Source organism: Chiloscyllium plagiosum, unplaced genomic scaffold, assembly GCF_037043375.1.
Source record: "Chiloscyllium plagiosum isolate Xiang-an unplaced genomic scaffold, Cpla_swu_hap1 HiC_scaffold_29, whole genome shotgun sequence".
Taxonomy (NCBI): domain Eukaryota; kingdom Metazoa; phylum Chordata; class Chondrichthyes; order Orectolobiformes; family Hemiscylliidae; genus Chiloscyllium; species Chiloscyllium plagiosum.
Window position 1 is genome coordinate 69,744,889 of NW_028270167.1, and position 24,552 is coordinate 69,769,440.

Consider the following 24,552-nt stretch of genomic DNA (forward strand, 5'->3'; position numbering starts at 1 on the left):
AATCGCCCCAGTACATTGATCTGTGAACCAGGAGCAGTTACATTCCCTACATGAATGATTGGCTACACCACACCAGTGCATTGATCTGAAACCCTGGAGCATTAACCACCCCCCCCCCCCCACCCCCACCTCCCCCAGCGTGTAGAGCTGTGTACCCTACCCCAGTGCATTGGTCTGTAAACCAGGAGCAGTTACCCTTTCTGCATGCAGGATTGTGTACAAAACCCCAGTATGTGAACCAGGAGCAGTTACCCTCCCAGCACGTAGGACTGTGTATACCACCCCAGTGCATTGATCTGCAAACCAGGAGCAGTTACCGTCCCAGTATGTAGGACTGTGTACACTACTCCAGTGCATTGATCTGTAAACCAGGAGCATTACCCTCCAAGTATGTCGGACTATGTACCTCACCCCACTGCATTGTTCTGAAAACCAGGAGCAGTTACTCTCCCTGCATGTAGGACTGTGCACATCACCTGAGTGCATTGATCTGTAAAGTAGGAGCAGTTACCGTCCCTGCATGTAGGACTGTTTACACCACCCCAGTGCATGGATCAGTAAACCAGGAGCAGTTGCCCTCCCCGCATGTAGGAGTGTGCACACCACCCCAGTGCATTGATCTGAAAACCAGGAGCATTTACCCTCCCCGCATGATGGACTGTGTATACCATCACAGTACATTGGTCTGTAAACCAGGAGCAGTTCCACTCCCTGCATGTAGGACTGTGTAGATCACCTCAATGCATTGATCTGTTAAGCAGGAACACTAACCGTCCCTGCATGTAGGACTGTGTACACTACTCCAGTGCATTGATCTGTAAACCAGGAGCAGTTACCCTCGAAGCATGTAGGACTGTGTACCCCACCCCAGTGCATTGACCTGAAAACCAGGAGCAGTTACCCTCCCCGCATGTACGACTGTGTACACCACCACAGTGCATTGGTCTGTAAACCAGCAGCAGTTACCCACCCAGCATGTCGGACTGTGTACACCACCCCAGTGCATTGATCTGTAAACAATGAGCAGTTGCCCTCCCAGCATGTAGAGATATGTACACCACCCCAGTGCATTGATCAGTAAACCAGCAGCAGTTACCCTGCCTGCATGTAGGACTGTGTACACTACCGCAGTGCATTGTTTTGTAACCCAGGAGCAGTTACCCTCCCTGCATGTACGACTGTGCACACCACCCCAGTGCATTGATATGTAAACCAGGAGCAGTTACCCACACAGTATGTCGGACTGTGTACACCACCCCAGTGCATTGATGTGTAAACCATGAGCAGTTGCCCTCTCCGCATGTAGGACTGTGCACACACCCCCCCCCCCCCCCAGTGCATTGATCTGAAAACCAGGAGCAGTTATCCTCCCCGCATGTAGGACTGTGTACACCACCACAGTGCATTGGTCTGTAAACCAGGAGCAGTTACCCTTCCTGCATGTCGGACTGTGTACATCACCTCAATGCATTTATCTTTAAAGCAGGAACAGTTACCGTCACTGCATGTCGGACTGTGTACACCACTCCAGTGTATTGATCTGTAAACCAGGAGCAGTTACCCTCCAAGTTCGTAGGACTGTGTACCCCACCCCACTGCATTGATCTGAATACCAGGAGCAGTTACCCTCCCCGCATGTAGGACTGTGTACACCACCACAGTGCATTGGTCTGTAAACCCGCAGCAGTTACCCACCCAGCATGTCGAACTGTGTACACCACCCCAGTGCATTGATATGTAAAATAGGAGCAGTTACCCTTCCTGCATGCAGGACTGCGTACACAACCCAAGTGCATTGATCTGGAAACCAGGAGCAGTTACCCTCCCTGCATGTTGGACTGTGTATACTACCCCAGAGCATTGATTTGAAAACCAGGAGCAGTTATCCTTCCGGCATGTAGGACTGTGTACACCACCACAGTCCATTGATTAGTAATCCAGGAGCAGTTTCCGCGCCCCCACAGCACGTGCAACTGTGGAAACCACCCAAGTCTATTGATCTGTAAACCAGGAGCAGATACCCTGCCAGCATGTAGGACTGTCTACACCACCACAGTGCATTGCTCTGTAAACCAGGAGCAGTACCGTCCCAGCATGTAGGACTGTGTACACCACCACACCAGTGCATTGGTCTGTAAACAAGGAGCAGTTACCCTCCCAGCATGTAGGACTGTGTACGTTACCCCAATGCATTGATCTGTAAACAAGGAGCAGTTACCCTGCCAGCATGTAGGACTGTGTACATTACCCCAATGCATTGATCTGTAAACAAGGAGCAGTTACCCTGCCAGCATGTAGGGCTGTGTACACCACTCCAGTGCACTCATCGGTAAACCAGGAGCAGTTACCTTCCTAGCATGTAGGACTGTGTACACCACCTCAGTGCATCGATCTTTAAGCCAGGAGTAGTTGCCCTCACTGCATTTAGGACTGTGTTAATCGCCCCAGTACATTGATCTGTGAACCAGGAGCAGTTACATTCCCTACATGAATGATTGTCTACACCACACCAGTTCATTGATCTGAAACCCTGGAGCAATAACCCCCACCCCCCCCCCCCCCCCCACACACACACACACACACACAGTGTGTAGAGCTGTGTACGCCACCACAGTGCATTGATCAGTAAACCAGCAGCAGTTTCCCTGCCCGCATGTAGGACTGTGTACTCCATCCCAGTGCATTGATCAGTAAACCAGGAGCAGTTACCCTCCCAGCATGGAGGTCTGTGTGCACCACTCAAATGAGTTGATCTGTAACCCAGGAGCAATTAGCCTCCCGGCAAGTAGGACTGTGTACACCACCCCAGTGCGTTGATCTGTGAACCAGGAGCAGTTACCCTCCCTGCATGTAGGACAGTGTACACCACCACAGTGCGTTGATCTGTGAACCAGGAGCAGTTACCCTCCCAGCATGTAGGACTGTGTACACTACCACAGTGCATTGATCTGTAAACCAGGAGCAGTTATCCTTCCAGCATGTAGGACTGTGTATACCACCCCAGTGCATTGATCTGTAATCCAGGAGCAGTTTCCGCGCCCCCACAGCATGTGCAACTGTGTAAACCACCCCCAGCCTCTTGATCTGTAAACCAGCAGCAGATACCCTCCCAGCCTGTTGGACTGTCTACACCACCACAGTGCATTTATCTGTAAACCAGGAGCAGTTACTGTCCCAGCATGTAGGACTGTGTACACCACTCCAGTGGATTGATCTGTAAACCAGGAGCAGTTACCCTCCAAGCATGTAGGACTGTGTATATCACTCTAGTGCATTGATCTGTGAACCAGGAGCAGTTACCGTCCCTGCATGTAGGACTGTGTACACCATCCCAGTGCACTGATCTGTGAAACAGAAGCAGTTACCCTCCCAACATGTAGAACTCTGTACACCACCGCAGTGCATTCACCTGTAAACCAGGAGCAGTTACTCTCCTAGCACGTAGGACTGGGTACCCCACACTAGTGCATTGATATGTAACCAAGGAGCAGTTAACCTCCCAGAATGTAGAAATGTGTACACCATCCCATTGCATTGACCAGTAAACCTGTAGCACTTACAACTCCGAACACGTCGGACTGTGTACCACCAACTCACGGCATTGATGAGTTAACCAGGAGAAGTTACCACCCCACACCCAGCATGGAGGTCTGTGTATCATACCCCAGTGCATTGATATGTAAACCTGGAGCAGTTGCCGTCCCATTATGTAGGACTGTGTACACCACCCCAGTGCATTGATCTGTAAACCAGGAGCAATTACCTTCACTGCATATAGGACTGTGTACACCACAATAGTGCATTCATATGTGAACCAGGAGCAGTTACCCTCCCAGCATGTAGGGCTGTGTACACCACGCCAGTGCATTGATCTGTAAACCAGTAGCAGTTACCCTCCCAGAAAGTAGGACTGTGTACACCACCACAGTGCATTGATCTGCAAACCAGGAGCAGTTACCCTCATTGCATAGAGGACTGTGTACACCACAATAGTGCATTGATATGTGAACCAGGGGCAGTTACCCTCCCAGCATGTAGGACTGTGTACACAACCCAAGTACATTGATCTGTAAACCAGAAGCAACTACTCTTACTGCATATAGGACTGTGTACACCATCCCAGTGCACTAGTCTGTGAAACAGAAGCCGTTACCCTCCCAGCATTTGGAACTCTGTAATCCGCCCCAGTGCATTTGTCTGTAAACTAGGAGAAGTTATCCTCCTACCATGTAGGACTGGATACCCCACACTAGTGCATTGACATGTAACCAAGGAGCAGTTACCCTCCCAGAATGTAGAGCTGTGGACACCACCCGAGTGCATTGATCTGTAAACCTGGAGTAGTTACCCTCCCAACATGTAGAACTGTGTTCACCACCAGGAGCACTTACACTCCCAGCACGTAGGACTGTGTACCACCAACTTACGGCATTGATGAGTAAACCAGGAGAAGTTACCACCCCACACCCAACATGTAGATCTGTGTACCCCTCCCCAGTGCATTGATCTGTAAACCAGGTGCAGTTAACCTCCCAGCATGTAGGACTGTGTACACCATTCCTGTGCACTCAACGGTAAACCAGGAGAAGTTACCCACCCAGCATGTAAGACTGTGTACACCACCCCAGTGTATTGATCTGCAAACCAGGAGCAGTTACCCTTCCTGCATGCAGGACTGTGTACACCACCCAGTGCATTGATCTGTAAACCAGGAGCAGTTACCCTCCCAGCATGGACAACTGTGTACACCACCCCAGTGCATTGTTCTGTAACCCAGGCGAAATTTCCCTCCAAGCAGGTGGAGCTGTGCACCGAACCCCAGTGCATTGATCAGCAAACCAGAAGCAGTTACCGTCCCATTATGTAGGACAGTATACATCACCCCAGTGCATTGATCTGTAACCCAGGAGCAGTTACCCTCCCAGCATGTAGGACTTTGTACACCACCCCAGTGCATTGATCTGAAAACCAGGAGCAGTTACCCCTCCCCAGCATGTCGGACTGTGTACACCACCTCAGTGCATTGATCTATAACCCAGGAGCAGTTAACCCCAACTTGTAGACCTGTGTACACCACGCCAGTGTATTGATTTGTAAACCAGGAGCAGTTACCCTCTCTGCATGTAGGACTGTGTACACCACCCCAGTGCATTGATCTGTAAACCAGGAGCAGTTACCCTCCCAGCATGTAGGACTGTGTACCCCACCCCATTGCATTGATCTGTAACCCTGGAGCAGTTACCCCCCAACAGTTAGAGCTGTGAACATCACCCCAGTGTATGGATTTGTAAACCAGGAGCAGTTATATTCCCTGCATGCAGGACTGAGTACAACATCCCAGTGCATTGATCTGTAAACCAGGAGCAATTACCCTCACTGCATATAGGACTGTGTACACCACAATAGTGCATTCATATGTGAACCAGGAGCAGTTACCCTCCCAGCATGTAGGGCTGTGTACACCACGCCAGTGCATTGATCTGTAAACCAGTAGCAGTTACCCTCCCAGCAAGTAGGACTGTGTACACCACCACAGTGCATTGATCTGCAAACCAGGAGCAGTTACCCTCACTGCATAGAGGACTGTGCACACCACAATAGTGCATTGATATGTGAACCAGGGGCAGTTACCCTCCCAGCATGTAGGACTGTGTACACAACCCAAGTACATTGATCTGTAAACCAGGAGCAGTTACCCTCCCAGCATGTAGGGCTGTGTATACTACCCCAGTGTATTGTTCTGTAACCCAGGAGCAGTTACTCTCTCAGCATGTAGAGCTTTGTACACCACCCCAGTGCATTGATCTGTAACACGTGAGTAGTTACCCACCCAACATGTAGGACTGTGCATCCCACCCCAGTGCATTGATCTGTAACACGTGAGTAGTTACCCACCCAACATGTAGGACTGTGCATCCCACCCCAGTGCATTGATGTGTAAACCAGGAGCTTTTACCCTCCCGACATGTATTACTTTGTGCACCACCCCAGTGCATTGATCTGTAAACCAGGAAAAGTTACGCTCCCAGCATGTAGGACTGTGTACACCACCCCAGTGCATTGATCTGTAAACCAGGAGCAGTTTCCCTCCCAGCATGTAGGAGTCCGTGCACCACCCAGTGCATTAATCTGAAAACCAGGCGCAGTTACCCTCCCAGCATATAGCACAATGAGCCCCATCCCGGCGCGTTGTTCAGTAACAATGTGTTAGATCCCTGCCCAGTGTGGAACTTGCAGCTCATGCTGGAAATGACAGGATGTGTAGCGAACATCCATTTCATTCTCCATCTGTCTATTGTGCCCTGACAAGGGGGTGCTGTGGGTGTGAACATCACTGCCATAGAGAGACAGAGAAGGAGGGGGCATCAGTTTAAACAATAACAAATGGGAGGGGTTTGGGAAATAGACAGAGTGGGGGAGACTGAGAGACAGTGTTATGGAAGGATGTGTTCCCAGGTTTCAGAATGCTGAAATGAAAACATTTAAACAGCATCCTGTAACATAAGCCAGTTTTTCCAGGAATGGTATGTGAAAAGAATATTGGTGGGAGTTCAGATGATGCAGAATTTTGGACGAGTATTTGTTCTGCAGCTTTGTATCTGGGTGTAGGATGAGCAGAGTCTTTGACTCACTGGGCTGAATCTAACAATAATTTATCTCAGTGACATTTTCATTGACTGTGACAGAGGGATTATCCATACGAGGCTGAGCTAGTTTCTTGGTGCTACCTTATCGAACTCACCTCATTAACTACCCAACCCACCCCATGGTGTCCTTCTCATTCACTATCAGCCCGATTCTCCCACCCATCATGGCTGGAGGTACTCACCATCGCCTGGATGCCCCTGGATATTCCATGATCCCTGACAAAGGCGCCATCTTTAAAAGACCATTGTGCACATGGTTGAGCTTTCTCTGATAGGAGCTGCCCTGCACAGCTTCCCCTGAGCATGGCAGATAAGGGGCAATTGCACCACAGTTTGTCAACAGGGCATGGAGGTCCTGGTGGATGGGCTAGTACAGAGGGTGACCATTCTCTTCCCAGAGGAGGCCACACCACCAGACCCACCGAGCATGGTCTGAGCTCCTCACCTAGCTCAGTGCAGTATCTGCGGTCTGAAGAAATGTCCAGCAATACAGGACAGGCATCAATAACCTTTCCCGCTCTATCAGGATAAGGGTCACCGTATTCTCTGCTGCTTCACACTCACTGTGTATCTGTTATAGCAGCTACCCCCGAACAAGGTTCATGCTCCAACACTGTCACTGCTGCATTCAGCACCTTCTCTCTGTCTCTGTCTCTGTCTCTGTCTCTGTCACCCCCTCCACTTTACGCCCCACATTAATGACACTGCATGGATACAACACTGTCGACAGACTCCCTCTGAAAACCTCACCATTTGCCATTATCCCCTCCTGCACCAGCACTAACAGCAGGGCCGCCCATTCCCACCAACCCCCCTCCCTTTCGCCGATTCCAGCAGAAACAGCCTGGAATAGCACAGCAAAGGCCAAGCCGGGTGGTGGAGTGCCCGATATCTGTTCCCTCACCCCCCCCTCCCCCCCACCGCCTTGTGGGGAGGACTCTGGTACGAGCCAGAGAAGAGAGGGACGCCTCGTGTGGAGTTTCTGAAACATCCACGTCCCACCGACCGAGTAAGGAGCAATGTTCAGTGAAGGTCAATTCTCACTTTAAACCCACTGGCAGATCCGTTTCCCAGCGGCACAACATAGAAGCCATGTCCTGTTGCCATCTCCCTTTTGTGTCGAGCTGTTACAAATGGAATACCCACGATCTCAGTGGGCAGGAGGGTGGGCTCACAACACATCGTCACCACCATTTCCCAGGAAGGGAGCACCGAGCCTCCCTCCTACACCTCCCCCTGTAAACAGCTCAGATACTGAAACTAATCTCTAATAGTTACTGCTCTCCTCATTTGTCTTGACATCGTCAACAATCTGTGCTCATATACACCCAGGGCCCTCTGTTCCTGCACCCCCTTTATAATGGCACAGCCTGTTTTAAACTGTCTTTCATTGTCTTTCCTACCATAGTACATACTTCACACTGCTCTGCATTGATCCCCAACTGCGATACACCTGAACACGACACCAACGTGTCACTGTCCTGTTAAGAGTTCCACACTCTCCTCCATAGACTTTGCAATTCTTCCAGGTTTGGTGCCATCTACAAACACTGAGATTTTCATAGTGTCACAGTCCCCATGAAACAACTGAATCCTGCTCCACACTCACGAGTGTGAGCAAGTGAAATACTGATATATTCCCACGGACGGGGTTGAATAATGATGTGCTGTCAATGGAGCAACAAATGTCCTGACACACACCAGACGGAGCGAATGAAATATTGACAAACCACAGAGCAAAAGAAACCTGTATCGACTCCGCTTATCTATATTCATCAGGGTACAATGTAATGAAGTTGAAAGTGTGTACTGTACCTTTAAGAGAGAGGGAATGCTGTTCTGAACTGAGAGCTTACAAGCTCCTGTGGTATGAGAGGATGGCAGACCCAGAAACAATATATTGCTGTAGAGCTGGAGTCGGGTAATAAGCAGTTAAGAGAAAGAGGGTCCCAGAGTCGTGAATAGTTGATGTAATATGTTCACTTTCAGAGTGAAAAAATAAATTGATGTATTTATTTATACAGTGGAATTTGGGAGTTCTCTGTCCCTCATATTTTAAGTTTACGAGGCGAATTGAGCATTTATTTATGTTTCATTTAAGTTACCAGATGAGCTTCACGTCATGTCCTCACCATCCCCGTGTGTGTATCTGTGTGTCTCTGTGTGGGGCAGGTCTGGCAGTCTCTGCTGGCCTCCATACGCCACTGCACAGGCATTGGCAGAGGGAGAGAACCAACAGGGATTCATTCAGAGAAGGTGTGGGAGAGGGCAGCTGCTCACAGCACCATCCAAACTGATGTCTTATCCATGGACTGATCTAAATGTCCTTTAAACTTTGTAACTGTCCCTGCTTTCACCACTTCCTCTGGAAGTTCATTCCACACAAAACCAGGTTCTGTCTAAAATAATTACCTCTCATGACCTTTGTAAATCTTTTTCCTCGCACCTTAAAATATCCCTCAGTTTTGAATCTCCAACACTAGAGAAAAGACATTAGCCCTTCAGCTTATCTGTACCCCTCACTATTTTATAAACTTTGGAAAGTCACCCCTGAACCTCATACTATCCAGTGAAAAGAGTCCCAGCCTACCCAGCCTCTCCTTCTCGCTCACTCCCTCCATTCCCAACAACATCCAGGTTAATCTCTTCTGAACCCTCTCCAGCTTAATAATATCAAGGTCAATAATACTTAAGTGAATAGTCAAGGTATTGTCTAAGCGTAGGGGTGTCCAAAACTAGAGGACCGAGATTTCAGGTGAGAGTGGAAACATTTAAAAGTGACCTAATGGGCAGCTTTTTCACCCAGAGGGTGGTGTGCCTATGGAATGAGCGGGCAGGATGACGAGACTGGACACAATATTCCAGAAGAGGTCTCACCAATGTCCTGTACAACCTTAACATGTCATCCCAATTCCGATACTCAGAGGTCTGACCAATGAAGACAAGTGTGCTAAACACCTTCTTAACCACACTATCTATATGAGGTGCAAATTTTAAAGAATCATACCTGACGGCCTAGGTCTCTGTACTACAACACTGCCAATGGCCCTGCTTTTAATTGTATAGGTCCTGCACTTGTTTGATTTACCAAATCCAATACCTGGCATGAATCCAAACTAAACTCCATCAGCCACCCCTCAGTCCAGTGTGTGATATTACTGCCACCTCACCCTCCCCCTTCAATTTTAAAATGCCCATCCCTCTCCAGGAGGCCTGCACACTCCGGCTTTGATTTTCACAAAGACCCTGAGCTTGGGTTGCCTTGTATGGTTAGGGGGAGGAGGGACAGATTGCAGACACAGTCAGTGGGGAGGAGAGGCTGGAATAATCAGTGGCCTGGTATCATTTCATGGTTTTAGGAAGAGGGCAGTCACACGTTACAGTTGGGAAATACTGATCGGTGTTTTGGGACCAGACATTAAGCTCTTCCTTCGTCTCTGATGTTCAGTAATAAATATCCGTTTGAGACCCTTCATTGGGCAGAGTGTGCCTGCAGGATTTCTTTCCCTAATATTACAGACTACAGATAATAACGATTAAAGATGCTTATAGTTAATTTCGATAGCATATCACGTATGCTCAATATCCTTTAGTTGAGACAAATATTTTGCATTTCTTTCACAAAACAAAGTGTTTTGTGTAGTCCAGTAATGGTAACCTGATTATAATAAATCCACACCGAGCTGAAAGCGGGGACTAAAATATGACCCAAAATCTGGGTATGGTCGTTGTAGTGGGTAGTGTCCCTGGCTCTGAGCCAGAGCTCTGGATTTGATTATAATTCCTGAACTTGTGTGGTAGTGTTCCTAGCTCTGAACTAGAAGGCCTGGATTCAAGTCCTGCCTGTTGCAGAGGTATGTCACATAATGTTATAACAGGCTGACAGGAGAATACTGTTACAGCTTTATGGGTATTACAGAGTGGTGCGAGTGTCCCTACCTCCGGGCACAAAGGTTTAGGTGTAAAGCCCACAGAAGTGTCTCATATACATCTGAACAAACTCATTAAAATGGATTTAGAATTGTGACTTGACGGAGAAGGAAGAGGAGTCAGCATTGAGGTTCAGAATTTAGGCCGGGGATAACTGAAAGTACAGTTATTCGTGTTGATTGGAGTCACATTTCACAGCAGTAGTGATATATAAAATCAGAACGGTCATGGATAGGGTGAGTTGTCAGGGTTTTTACCCAGGTTAGGTGTGTCCAAAACGATAGTGCATTGGTTAAAAGCGAGAGGGGAAAGGTTTTGATGAGGCCAAAAGGGCACCATTTCACGCAGAGGGTGGTGTGCGTATGGAATGAGCTGCCAGAGGAAGTGGTGGAGACGGGTACAACTACAGCATGTAAAAGACATCTGGATGCTGACAGACCTGCCGAGCTTTACCAGCAATTTCTGTATTTGTTACAAAATGCATTCATTTTAACACAGGCATTCCGAATAAATTAAACATTTTACTTTTTAATGACGCAAGGCCATGTAAACACATTTCAAGTTGACCGATACTATTTGCTGCTAAGGGTATGGCTCTGTGTATGACAGCAGCAATGATGCACCTGCATGGAACAGGGAATGTGATGGAGACATAGTTTGGACAATGTACAAGGAAATCTCACATGATCCAGTTTGGGAGAGGATGACATTTTTGTGTGATTCAGCTCAGAGAGGGAGAAAATGTAATCTACCCGAGAAGGAACGGCCTATTGCACTCTCTCTCCTTTATTATTGCTCATCGCAGCAATGTGCGCGAGCTAAAAAAAGTCCTACAGTCATCGTTACCATTCTTATTATTATCGAATCCCTGCAGAGTTGAAACAGGCCCTTCAAGTCCATAACAACCTTCCAAAGAGTAACTTTCCCAGACCTGTTCCCCAACATTTACCCCTGACTAATGCATCTCAATGAGAAATCCCTGAACACTACGGACAACTTAGCATGACAACTCCACCGAACCTACACAGTTGAGCTGTGGGAGGAAACTAGAGCACCCATTAGAAGCTCACGCAAACAGAAGGAGAATGTGCAAACTCCACGCAGACAGTCGCCCAAGGCTGGAATCGAACCCAAGCCCCTGGTACTATGAGGCAGCAGTGCTAACCACTGAGCCACTGTACCACCTCTTGGGAGATCCCTGACCAGAATTCATTGGAATGGCTCACTGCCTAATGCAAAGGGAATTCAGCATAATCCAACTGTTACAGGATGAAATCCCATTATTCGCAGTTTGTGTGAGTACAATATCTTCAGAAGCAGAATCACATTTTGGACAATCTCTCAATCTTTCCTTCTGTCATGAGTTACAATAATATCTGGACAAAGTTCTTTCAAGTTAAAATTGCAGAGAATGTGTGTGTGTGTGTGTGTGTCAGTGTTTTTAGAAAGGGAAATATTGATTATATATTTGCAATACCCAAACACTTTGCCATTCATCTTTCCATCATAATTTGAGTAACATTACTCTGGATCATAAACGTACTATTTGAGCAGATTAAAGAAACTAGCCTGACTTGTTGCTAAAACTGATCCTGACCCTGAGTTTGATATCATCGGCCATATCACCGACCTGGTTACAATTAACATTTGTTGTGAGCAGTGGAGCAGTGGGACTAGAAAAGGAAACAGTGACCCAAAAAGCCAGGGAACTATAGACCGGTGAGCCTGATGTCAGTGGTGGGTAAGTTATTGGAGGGGATTCTGAGGGATAGCATTTAGATTTAGATTGATTAGATTACAGTGTGGAAACAAGCCCTTCGGCCCAACAAGTCCACACCGACCCGCCGAAGCGAACCCCACCCATACCCCTACATTCACCCCTTACCTAACACTACAGATTAGGTATGGCCAATTCACCTGACCCTGCACATCTTTGGATGGTGTGAGGAAACCGGAGGAAACCCACGCAGACACGGGGAGAACGTGCAAACTCCACACAGTCAGTCGCCTGAGGTGGGAATTGAACCCGGGTCTCTGGCGCTGTGAGGCAGCAGTGCTAACCACTGTGCCACCGTGCCGCCCACATACATTTGGGAAGGCAAGGGCTGATGGGGTAGTCGACGTGGCTTTCTGCATGGGAAATCATGGCTCATTACTTTGACTGAGTTTTTTGAAGAGGTGACAAAGAAGATTGATGAAGGCAGTTTGGTAGACATTGTCTATTTGGACTTCAGCAAGGTGTTCATTTAAAGAACAAGGAGCAAAGAAAATTTACAGCCCAGGAGCCGGCCCTTCGCCCTCCAATCCTGAGCCGATCCAGATTTACTGTCTAAATCTCTTGGTCAATTCCTAAGCATCTGTCTTCCTCTGCTCCCCACCTACTCATGCATCTGTCCAGACGCATCTTAAATGAATCTACTGTGCCTGCCTCTACCACCTCTGCGAGCAACACGTTACAAACGCCCACCATGCTCTGTGTGAAGTTCTTACCGTGTGTATCCCCCTTAAACTTGCCACCTCTTACCTTGAAAGCATGACATCTCATTATTGAATCCTTCATCCTGGGAAAAAGCTTGTCTCTTTCCACCTTGGCATTACCCTTCATGATTTTGAAAACCTCAATCAGGTCCCCCCTCAATCTCCTTTTTTCTTGTGAAAATAAACCTAACCTACTCAGCCTGTCTTCATAGCTAGTATTTCATTCTGATTGGTAGACAGATTAGTAAGTTTCAGTCACATAAGATACAGAAGATGCTCGTCACAATTGGCTTGAAGGAAGAGGGATATTTTTCAGCCTGGAGGCTTGTGAGCAGCAGTGTGCTGCAAGAATCAGGACTGAGTTCACTACATTTCATCATTTATGTAAAGGATTTGGATGTGAATATTGGGGCCATAGTTAGTAAGTATGCAGATGATATCAGAAGGGTGGTGTAGTAGATTATCTCAGCCCTAACAGTGACCCAAAAAGCCAGGGAACTATAGACCGGTGAGCCTGATGTCAGTGGTGGGTAAGAGAGACCACAATTATATGGGACAAAGAGGCAAGGAGTGACAGATGAAGTTTAATTTAGATAAATACGAGGTTTTGCATTTTGGGAATGCAAATCAGGGCAGAAATTATACACTTAATGGTAAGGTCCTGGGAGTGTTGTGAAACAAATGGGCATAGGGCTGCAGGTACATTGTTCCTTGAAAGTGGAGTCGCAGGTAGACAGTGTGGTGCAGAACACATTTGGCACATTTGCCTTAATCAGTCAGAGCACTGAATATAGGAGTTGTGGTGGCATGTTGTATCTGTACAGGATGTTGGTGAGGCCACTTTAAGAATACTGCGTACAACTCGGTTTTCTGCAGAAACGTTTTACTCTGATGTTTCAGGGCTGGAGGGTTTGAGCTTTAGGGAGAGGTTGATTAGGTTGAGGTGTTTCCCCTGGAGGGACAGAGGTTGAGGGGTGACATTATAGCGGTTTATAAAACCAGCAGGGGCATGGGTATTCTGAACAGCCACGCTCTGCTCCCAATGATAGGGGGGGGGGGTCCAGATCAAGAGGGCATAGGTTGAAAGCGAGATGGCGAATGATTTAGAAGGGTCCTGAAGATAAATGTTTCACACAGAGAGTGGTGCGTGTACAGAAAGTGCTGTCAGAGGAAGTGCTAAAATTGGTTACAATCACACATTGAAAAGTACCTGAGAAGAGGGATTTTGGCCAAATGCTGGCAAATGGGACTAGATCAGATGTGATATCTGATCGGAGTGAACAAATTGGACTAACGGGTCTGTTTCCGTTCTGCATGACTCTCTGGTTCTGCAAGAGGGATGATGAAAAATTCTAAAAGGACCTTTCAAGTCGGAATTCACTTCACTGGAAGTTTATCGTGCCTCTATGTTCACCTTGATTGAAAGTTGCAAAAGTTAGATATTTGACAGAGAAATGAGTCATGCAGACGGGAAAATGAGGCTGTGACCAAAACCTGATCAGCCACAATCTTTGTGCCTGGTGGAGAAGGCTCAAAGTATCTAATGACCCACTCCTGCTCCTCATTCCCATGTTTCTGTGTTCCATTCAGCCCCTGAAACCCTCGAGACAGGAACAGTTGGAGATCACTTACTCCTATAACCTTGTGCACAGAAACAGGAGACCATTCAGCCTCTCAAGACTGCCCCATACGATTTGAAGTGATTTGGGAAATGTAATTGGAAAACCCAGGCTGGGTATGAAAGAGGCCCCTCATCTCTCTTTGCAGAGCTGCCCCATCTGCAACCTGTGCTCCATTTGTTAGTCATGTTGTCGACCAGATCCATTGTGAATACAGACCACATACCTCACCAAGCAATGGCTCACAAAATTGTCTGGTCTCCCTGACTGCAATATGCAATAACAGAACATTCATGAAAATAATACCCACTAACTTTGCAATGTGAGTACATCAGAAACAGGGGCAGGTCTTTCACTCCCCAAGCCTGCATTGCCCTTCACTAAGATCATGACTGATCTTCTCTTGGTCTGAAATCCTCTTTCGTACCCAATTCTTCATTGCCCTCAACTCTCTGACAGATCAATGTCCATCTACATCCTCTTCCAATACTTTCAGTCATCTAGCTCCCCCAACACTATTGAGAAGAGAAATCCTGACTTTCAATACCACCTGTTTGAAGAAAACACTTGCTGCTCCTATATCATGGCTTATTGATGTGAACAAAAGAGGTTGACACAAGGGTTCAGGTAAAAATGACTGGTCCTGATATCAAAGCAGTGGTTGACTCCTGTTGGCATCAAGGAGCATAACAAAACTGCACTTAATGGGAATCAGAGTAAACTCTCCAGTGTTTAGAGTCAAATATGGCTCAAAGGAAGATGTTCATCATCTCAGTCCTGGTTTACCTCTGTGAGAGATCCTCAGGGTAGCTTCCTCTTCACAAATATCTTCAGCTGCTTCATCAATGTCTCCCCATCATAAGATCAGAAGTGGGGATGGTCACTGAAGGTTCCACAATGTTCAGAACATTTTGTCCCCCGTCAGCTCCTGAACTGGTCTATATCTGTGTGGAGCAAGACCCAGACTCCATTCAGACTTGTACTGTTAAAGGCTCCATAACATTCATGTAACAGCACTGCTTGACACTGCACATTGCCACGGTAAAACAAACGTTCATTCAGCACCTCACGCTGGTTTAACAGGAATATGAGGAAGTCATTCAGCCCATTGACATTATTGGAGAAGAACAGGGAGAGCCCATTCAGTGCCTCCAGCCTATTACTCAGGAAGGGAAGGAGTCTAGTGTGATGGACCACACCGGAGCCCCTCGAAAATATGTGAAGGTGGTAGCCTAGATTCTAATGTTTTCTTATTTCAAAGGAAATGTAAAGTGTCTGTTCCAGATGCAATGTGACTGCCCAAACCACTCGGTGTGAAGCAAAACATCATCTACTTAAACACGAAAGATAAAATGAAACCAAAGAAAGAGGAATTTAGAATAACGTAATTCTATTGGACAGCTTAACAGAATAATAGATCTAGGAACTATTACGAATGAACTGTTCCAATATGGGAAAATCCCATAAACACAGCCCTTGGCAAAAAGGAATTTTCGACACAGATTGTCACAAACATTTCTCCAATCCAGGAATTGAAAACAGCATCAAGAGAAATTTCAGAGAGAGTAGCAGCCAAGAGACATTCCCTGAATCTTGCAACTCTGTGGAGGCCCCAATAGTTTCTAATGTTACTGAGAAACCAACACCCAGAGATCCTAATATGCGAGAGCTGGCCACACCCATTCAAGCTGCAATAAAATAAACCTAAAGCCTCCCTAGCTGTTTGCTCAGGTGGTCTTAACTAGCCAGCTTGGTAACAATCGTTCAATCTCCCTCTTAAAAGAAACCAGGACAAAATAACCTCTTAAAGCTGCAGCATCATCACACTTGTCAGCACATCTTGGATCCTGCTAAACCGTTCCCAAGAATAAACTGTATTCCTGGAACTGACAGTCTGTCACTCACTCTCACTGTTACTTCTCCAATCTTGATTTGGCACTCCAACCTGATAAATAGGAGTGTTGGGTGGAGCTGAGTGGAAGGTAGCTTGGAAGATGATAGGTATATGCAGGTGGGGTGTAGTGGTGACAGGTTGGAGAGGAGGGTGAAGTGGATAGGTGGTAGGACAGCTGGATCCCTCAAACTATACAGCATCAATGTTGACTTCACTAATTTCCAAATCTCCCCTCCCTAACCTCATCCCAGATCTAACCATTCAAATTAGCACCGCCCTCTTGAACTGTCTTAATTGTCTATCTTCCTTCTCACCTATCGACTCCACCCTCCCCTCCGACATATCACTATCACTCCCACCTACATCTTCCTACAGCCTTCCCAGCGGCCCTCCCGCCAGATCAGCTCCTATTTATCTTTCAGCCCCCCTGTCCCCATCGCCACATTCCTGACGATGGGTTTATACCTGATATGTCGATTGTCCTGCTCTTCAGATGCTGCCTGATCTGTTGTGCTTTTCGGGCGTCTCACTTCTCAACTATTCGAGAGTGAGCAGATCTCGTAACTCACAAAATTTGAATTTCTTGTCCTTCCCCTCCCCCCCCCCCCCCCCAACCCCCCAGCCCTTTCTGAGTAAAGTTTATCCACAGGGGTAAATTATTTTCAGAGATCTGGTACTAACTCCATACCTAGCCCTTGCCTCGACTGTTCACTCTTCTGCAGCTCCTCGGCTCCACTTGGTGTCTTTTTTACCAGTTTCACTAATGCCACTGGCTTCGCCTCTTTTGCCACATCTTTTCCCAAAGTGTCTTCCTTCAATACCCAGCACTGTGTGTTCCAGCTTACTGCAGTGAAAACACTTTTTTTTCCCCAGTGCCCTTCTTAAACCACCAGCACTGTAATTTAATGTGTTCCACTCCCTTATAGTGAGAACACCTGAGGCCTTTCACCTCCTTTCAAACCCCTTGGGCTTCTTTTTTCACCTGTGGTAAACTATTGTCATTGTGCTCTACTGTTCACTTTGTGGTGTAGGATCTCACCTTCTCCCAATTTCTATCCCTCACCGGATGAAAATCCTCCCAGAAGTTAAATTTCATCTCATGCACCAATGCATATTTACCTGCCATTTCTGCCGTGCTTTTCACTTCTTGAACTTTCGGTTCATTCACATGAATTCTTACCCTCTTTGGAAGTGAGTCTTTAAAGTCCTTAAGTAGAATAATCTCCCTTAGAGCCTCACAGGTCTGTTCCATTTTTAAGGCAGCACCCATCTATCAAAATGACTATGGTTAACTCTTTCAAATGCAACGTAAGTCTGACCTGGTCTCGTCTCTATATTTCTGAACCTCTGCCTATATTCTTCTAGTACCAATTCATAACCACTCAAAATAGCCCGGTTGATATCTGTATAATCTCTTGACATTTCATCTGATAGCGCTGCACATACCTCACTAGCTGTGCCCACCCGCTTAATCTGAACGAGCATTACCCACAAGTTCACTGCACACGCCATCTGCCGAGCCATTTTTTTCTTTCAAATGAAATAAAAACAGGTTTTGACATTTTTCTCACCGAAACCTGGTGATGTATTAACATAGCTGTATACATCCCGATGTTCTCCCTTCATGCCTCTCCTGTTAATTTCTTGTCTAATTCCCAACTTCAAAATTTCAAATTTTCTCTCTCTTTTTCATCTTTCTCTTTCTCTTTGTTCTCCCTCTGTTTCCGTTTTTTTTTTACATCTTCTAACTCCAGTCGCCATTTTTACAATTTAAGTTTTCCTAACTCTACTGCAGTTGCCTATTTCTCTGACACACCAAAGTGCTTGACCAACTCCATAACAATTTCAGCTTTCCTTTTGTCCCTGATTAAACCCAATTACAACCTATTTGCTAATTCTAAAAATATTCCTTCTTCTGTCTTTGTAAACTTCCTTGGCAAATTTGGGAACCTCTTTAGTAACGTCTCGACCCATTCCTCTCACTTTAAATTTAACCAACCACAAGTTAACTAAATTAAATGCATTTTCCCACCGGTTTTATTTGAAGATCTAGGTCACTAATTGTCACGTGTTGGAATCTGCTGGGACCTTTGGGTCCCAAATCTGTTCAAGTCTGTCCAAATCCCATACTGCAAGGCCGCAAACTGTTATGACATCAATATCGAACCCCTCTGTTAATCAAAGCCACTCACCCAGAAAACTCACCTCACATCAAAATCTGTTAAAACGTGGGTGACAGAGAACTCCTAAATTCCAGTAATTAATGAAAAATAACAATATATATGTATGCAAGTTAGCTCGCTGAACTTGAAGGTGTGTTATCAGACGTTTCGTCACCATGACTAGATGACATTATCAGTGAGAGTGTCCGCTGAAGTGCTGGTGGTATGTCCCACCTCTCTATTTACATGTCTTGGTTTCTTAAGGTGGGTGATGTCATTTCCGGTTTTTCTCTTACAAGAGAAGGTAGATCGGATCTAAATTGCTGTGTTTATTGATGGACTTCTGGTTAGAATGTCATTCCTCTAAGAACGTCCTTGCGTGTCTTAGTATGTGTGTGTTGTTCGAGTCAAAGTGGTGCCCTTCTTTGTCTGTATGTATGGAACATAGTGATAGCGGGTCTTGTCTTTTGGTGGCCAGTTGCTGTTCATGTATCCTGGTAACACGACAACAGGACCATTTCAATGGCAGAAAAAATATTTTGTATACATTGATTAAACAATATGTGTGTGCAGATATTTTTCATATGTGAACAACACATTCTAAATGAATAACGGATACATAATTATCGAAAAAATGAAGCACATGTTGTATAAAATTTATAAAACATTGTTTGATGCTCATCTAAAGTGATAAGTTCCCCTTCTCTCAATGTTCCCTCCTTTTCTGGAATTCTCTCCTCTCATCTCTCATTCTTATCAGCATGTGTGTTATAAACTCTTGTTTCTGGTATCCCAACTTATTTCAGTTAATTCCCTTTCTACCGGGACTTCAATATATTGGCCCGCTGGTTCTTTCCAAAGCTAGTGTCTGTCATATTATTGGAGATTAAAATTCTGGCATCAGACCCAGCATTTGAACATATTACTCTGTGGAACATGCACTGTACAACGGACCACATCACACAGGAATTGACAAAACATTGAGGGATGTACATCTACTTCTTTCAATAATCTAGTTTTCTCATTTTTCACATTTCCTCATCTATATCCTCTCTCCCGTCGTCTCTTTGTATCTAGTTAAGAAATCTGCCAATTATTCTTTATGTCCTACCTCTCAAAACTCCTTCTTTCGGTTTATATCTATTGCTGTCTTCTTGATGTAATGTGATTATAATTGAGCAATGTCACTACAAAGACATGCGGGAGAAGCTGGACAGAGTTAATTGGAAGGGGAGTCGAGCAGGGTAGACCATGGAGCAGAAAACGCAGGAATGTCTGTGCAAAATTCGGAGGATATCATAAATTCTCCCAAAAAAGATAAAATATACTCATGGGAGGATAAGGCAGCCATGAGTAATAAGGCAACAAACCAAAACAGGAAGCATACGATGTGGTGAAGATGATTGGGAATCCAGAGAATTAATTAGCTCTGAAACTATATAAGGCTGGCATCACTGACACTACAGAGGCATTGATCATGGTCACAGAGAGAAACACAGGGAAACACATTCAACTTAAACACAGAATATGGTATTACTCAAGGAAAAAGATTCAGATGAATTAAACAATTGAATTAAAATCAGTTAAATGTTTTAATGGAATGTGTCAGATTGGAAGCATGACCTCAGCAGAATGAAAATATGAAAATGAAAGCGTTACCACATCAGAAAACAGAGTAGGTCACTGAGTAGAGGGTTGATGTGTGAAAGGGTCTCGATGTGAACTAGGGGACAGCCAGCAGAATTGCATTTCAGATATTGCATCTCAAAACTGCGTATTCATATATTGCTGTAAGCCACAGCCGCAGGAGAAGCAGAACACCATTCAACCACCACCTGTAACATTTTGCCCAGGGATAATCGCCTTAGTCTGCCATTACAATGAACACGATCTATGTTTCAGTAATAACTGTGGGTGAACATGTCAGGGTCAGAACCATGTGAACCTAAACCTGATGCTAACCCATTATTGTTACCACACTTGACCAACCGATTTGATCGAAGCTCCGCAGTCCTGCCACATTCAGTCATAAATGGTGATGCTGAAAATGTGTTGCTGGAAAAGCGCAGCAGGTCAGGCAGCATCCAGGGAACAGGAGAATCGACGTTGCGGGCATAAGCCCTTCTTCAGGAAGGACTTATGCCCGAAACGTCGATTCTCCTGTTCCCTGGATGCTACCTGACCTGCTGCGCTTTTCCAGCAACACATTTTCAGCTCTGATCTCCAGCATCTGCAGACCTCATTTTCTCCTCATAAATGGTGATGGACGATTAAACAAATGACTGGAGGAAAGGGATCCACAAACATCCCCATCCAAAATAATCGAACAGGCCTTCACATCAGAGTAAAAGACAAGGATGTAGTATCTGTACCATCTTGAGCCAGAAGTGTTGAATCGATGATCCACCTCACCATCGCCATGATGCCCACAGAATCACAGATGCCGTCTTCAACCAATTCCATTCGCTGCACGTGACACGAAGAAACAACTGAACACAGTTGATACGACAAAGGCAATCGGCCCTGACACAATTCCTGCAATAGGACTGAAGACTTGTGCTGCACAACAAGCCGTGCCCCTGGGGAAGCTGTTTCTTTCCAGCTCCAACTCTGACATCTCCCTGGCAATGTGGAAAATTACTCAGCCATGTCCCATCCCCTAAAACGGGAATATTTGCAATCTGACCAATTAGCACTCCCTCAATACAATCACGATAGCCAATTTGGTGGGAGTTCTTTTTGACAAAGCTGTCAAGCAGCACAGAAATAACCTGCTCAATGTGGTTTCCGATGGGTTACCATGTGGAAACGGTGCTGTTGTGGAAAAGTCACTGGTTTACTAATCCAGACCAGGCTAATGCTCTGGCAGCTGGTGTTAATAAAATAGTAACAAGTAAAATCTGGTGTCTGTAATATGACCTTGAAGTCAATGTCGATTGTACACACCAATTTATTTCCTCAATGTACTTGCAGGAAGTGAATCTCCCGTACATTCCTGGTCTGGCCTAAAAGTAACTCCAGACACACAGACATGTGTTAAACGCTTCAATGGTCTCTGAATCGGCCAAGAAAGACACTCAATTGCATCAAACTGTTCCGACGTCTTAAAGGATAAAACCAGACCGAACACCTGGCACCAGCCTCCGTATCGGAAAAGAGAACAGTAAACACAATCCTGTCGACCCTGCAGAGATCTCCTTCCTAACATCTGAGAGTTTGTGACAAATTTCCCACAGCCTACACAGAAACACCGGTAAAGATGGAGGTCATATAACACATTGAGCCTCCCCCATTCCAGTTCATGTTCAAACATCTCCTCAATGCACTTATCCCGCACAATGAATATATCCGCTAATATGGTTAACTTTGGGAAGCTATAAATAGGAAGTACAGTACTCCCTTTGGTCCATCAAGTTTGCTACGCAATTCAGTATAAGATGGTTGGCCTTTTATTCCACACCGTTCTCCTGCTCTCCCACCATCCCTTTACTGGCTCTAAATCCGTATTTGTATTCAGTGTGTTGGCTTCCAGGTTCCAGCGCATTCCCCAGGTTCACCATTCTGAGTGCAGAGATTTATTGTCATATCAATGCAGAATGGCCTATCTGTACATTATACTGTGGCCCCTTGTTTTAGACACCACAGCCTGGGGAATTATCATCCCTGCTTCCAATCTGTCTCACCCTGTCAGAGTTTTATATATCTCACTGAGATCTCCACCCATTTTCCTAAAGCCCATGAAATACATGCCCAGTCGCCCCAAAGACTGCTCCCACAACAAGCCTGTCATCACAAAGATCGGTCTGGTCATCCTTCACTGCTCTCCCTCAATGTCAGGTTTGTCCTTTGTTAGGTACAGAAACCAAAACTGCACACAATATTGTACAATGTTCGAGATGGGGTCTCACTAAGGCCCTGTACAGCTGCAGTAAGACACCCTTTCTCCTGGATTCAAATCCCTTGAAATGAAGGTCAACACACCATTTATCTTCCTAACTGCTCTCTTTTCTGCAATTTTGCCTTCAGTGACTGGTGTCCAGGGAAATCCAGATCCTTTGCAATTTTCCAGCTCCCACTTGGTGGGTCTATGTACACTGGGCAGTGTGCCAGTGCCATTTCCAGTATTGCCTTCTGGGTTCAGACCTCACTGCGGTGCAGGGACCTCGGAGGGCTGCGCAGAAGGAAACAACAAAAAGGAGCACACGTCCCTTTGTAGATCAACACCTTTCAAATAATCCCTTTTCAAACTATAGGCTTCCAATCTATTGTTCCCACCAAAGGGCACACCTTCACCTCTACCTACATTGCTCTCCATCTGCAACGTATTTGCCCATTCAATTCACTTGTCTTAGTCATCCTGAAGCATTTTTCAACCTCCTCACCCACTCAGAATCCAACATCCTTTTGTTCTGTCAGCAGGTTGGGATATATTGTATTTGATTCCCGCAACCAATTGTTAATGGATACTGTGAACAGCTGGGGCCTGAGCACCGATCCCTATGATACCTAAGCAACCTTCCCATGTTAATTGTTTTAAAAATATATATTTATTTCCTGAATCTGGGTGTGACTGGCTGGGCCAGCATTTATTGCCTGTCCCTGGTTGCCCATTGAGAAGGTGGTGGTGAGCTGCCTTGTTGAACTGCTGCAGACCACTGTGGATTCAGTGATAGTAACACCATTGAATGCCAAGGGGCAGTTGGTAGATTGTATTTTAGTGCTGATAGTCACGGTCTGGCATTTGTGTGGCCTGAATATTACTTACCACTTGTCAGCCTGGATACTGTCCAGATCTTGTCGGGTTTGGACATGGACTGCTTCAACATGTAAGGAGCCACAAATGTTGCTGAGCATTGTGCAATCATTTGCGAACCTCCCCACTTCTGACATTATAATGGAGGAAAGGTCACTGATGTAGCAGCCCTGAAGATGCTTTGGCCGAGGCCACTGCCCGAGGGACTCCTACAGGCTTGTCCTAGAGCTGCGTTGAGTGATCTTTACCAACCATGACCATCTTCCTACGTGTCAGGTGTGATTTTAGCCAGCGGGGGTTTTGCCCCTTATACCCATTGATTCCAGTTTTGCTAAGGTGCCTTGATGCTATATTTGGTCGAAGGCTGCCTTGTTTTAAAGGGTTGTTACTCTCACCTCATCTCTGGAATTCAGCTCTTTTGTCCATGTTTGAACAAAGGTAATGAGATCAGGAATTGAGTGGCCCTGATGGAGCCCACACTGAGCGTCATTGACCAGGTTATTGCTGAGCAGTAGCTGCTTGAAAGCACTAACACCTTCCATCACTTTACTGATGGGTTGGTAATTGGCCGGATTGGATTTGTTCTGCTTTTTATGTATAGGGGATACTTGGGTAATTTTCCACGTAATCGGGGAAATGTCTTTGTCGTAACTGTATTGGAACAGCTTAGTTAGGGCAGTGACAAGTTCTGCAATACAAGTTTTCAGTACTATTGCCAGAATATTGTCAGGGTATGTACCCTTTGGAGTATCCAGTGTCTCCAACTGAATCTGGATATTGCGTGGAGTGAATCAAATTGATTGATGACTGGTAACTGAATTACTGAGGATCACTGGAGGAGGCTCAGGTGGATCATCCACTCAGCACTTCTGACTGAAGATTGTTGCAAATGCATCAGCCATATATTTTGCACTGAAGTGTTGGGCTCTTACATCATTAAGGATGGGGATACTTGTGGAATCTCCTCCTCCAATGACTTGTTTAATTGTCCATAACTATTCTCAACTATAAGTGGAAGGACTGCAGAGCTTAGATCTGAACCGTTGCTTGTGGGATCACTTAGCTCTGT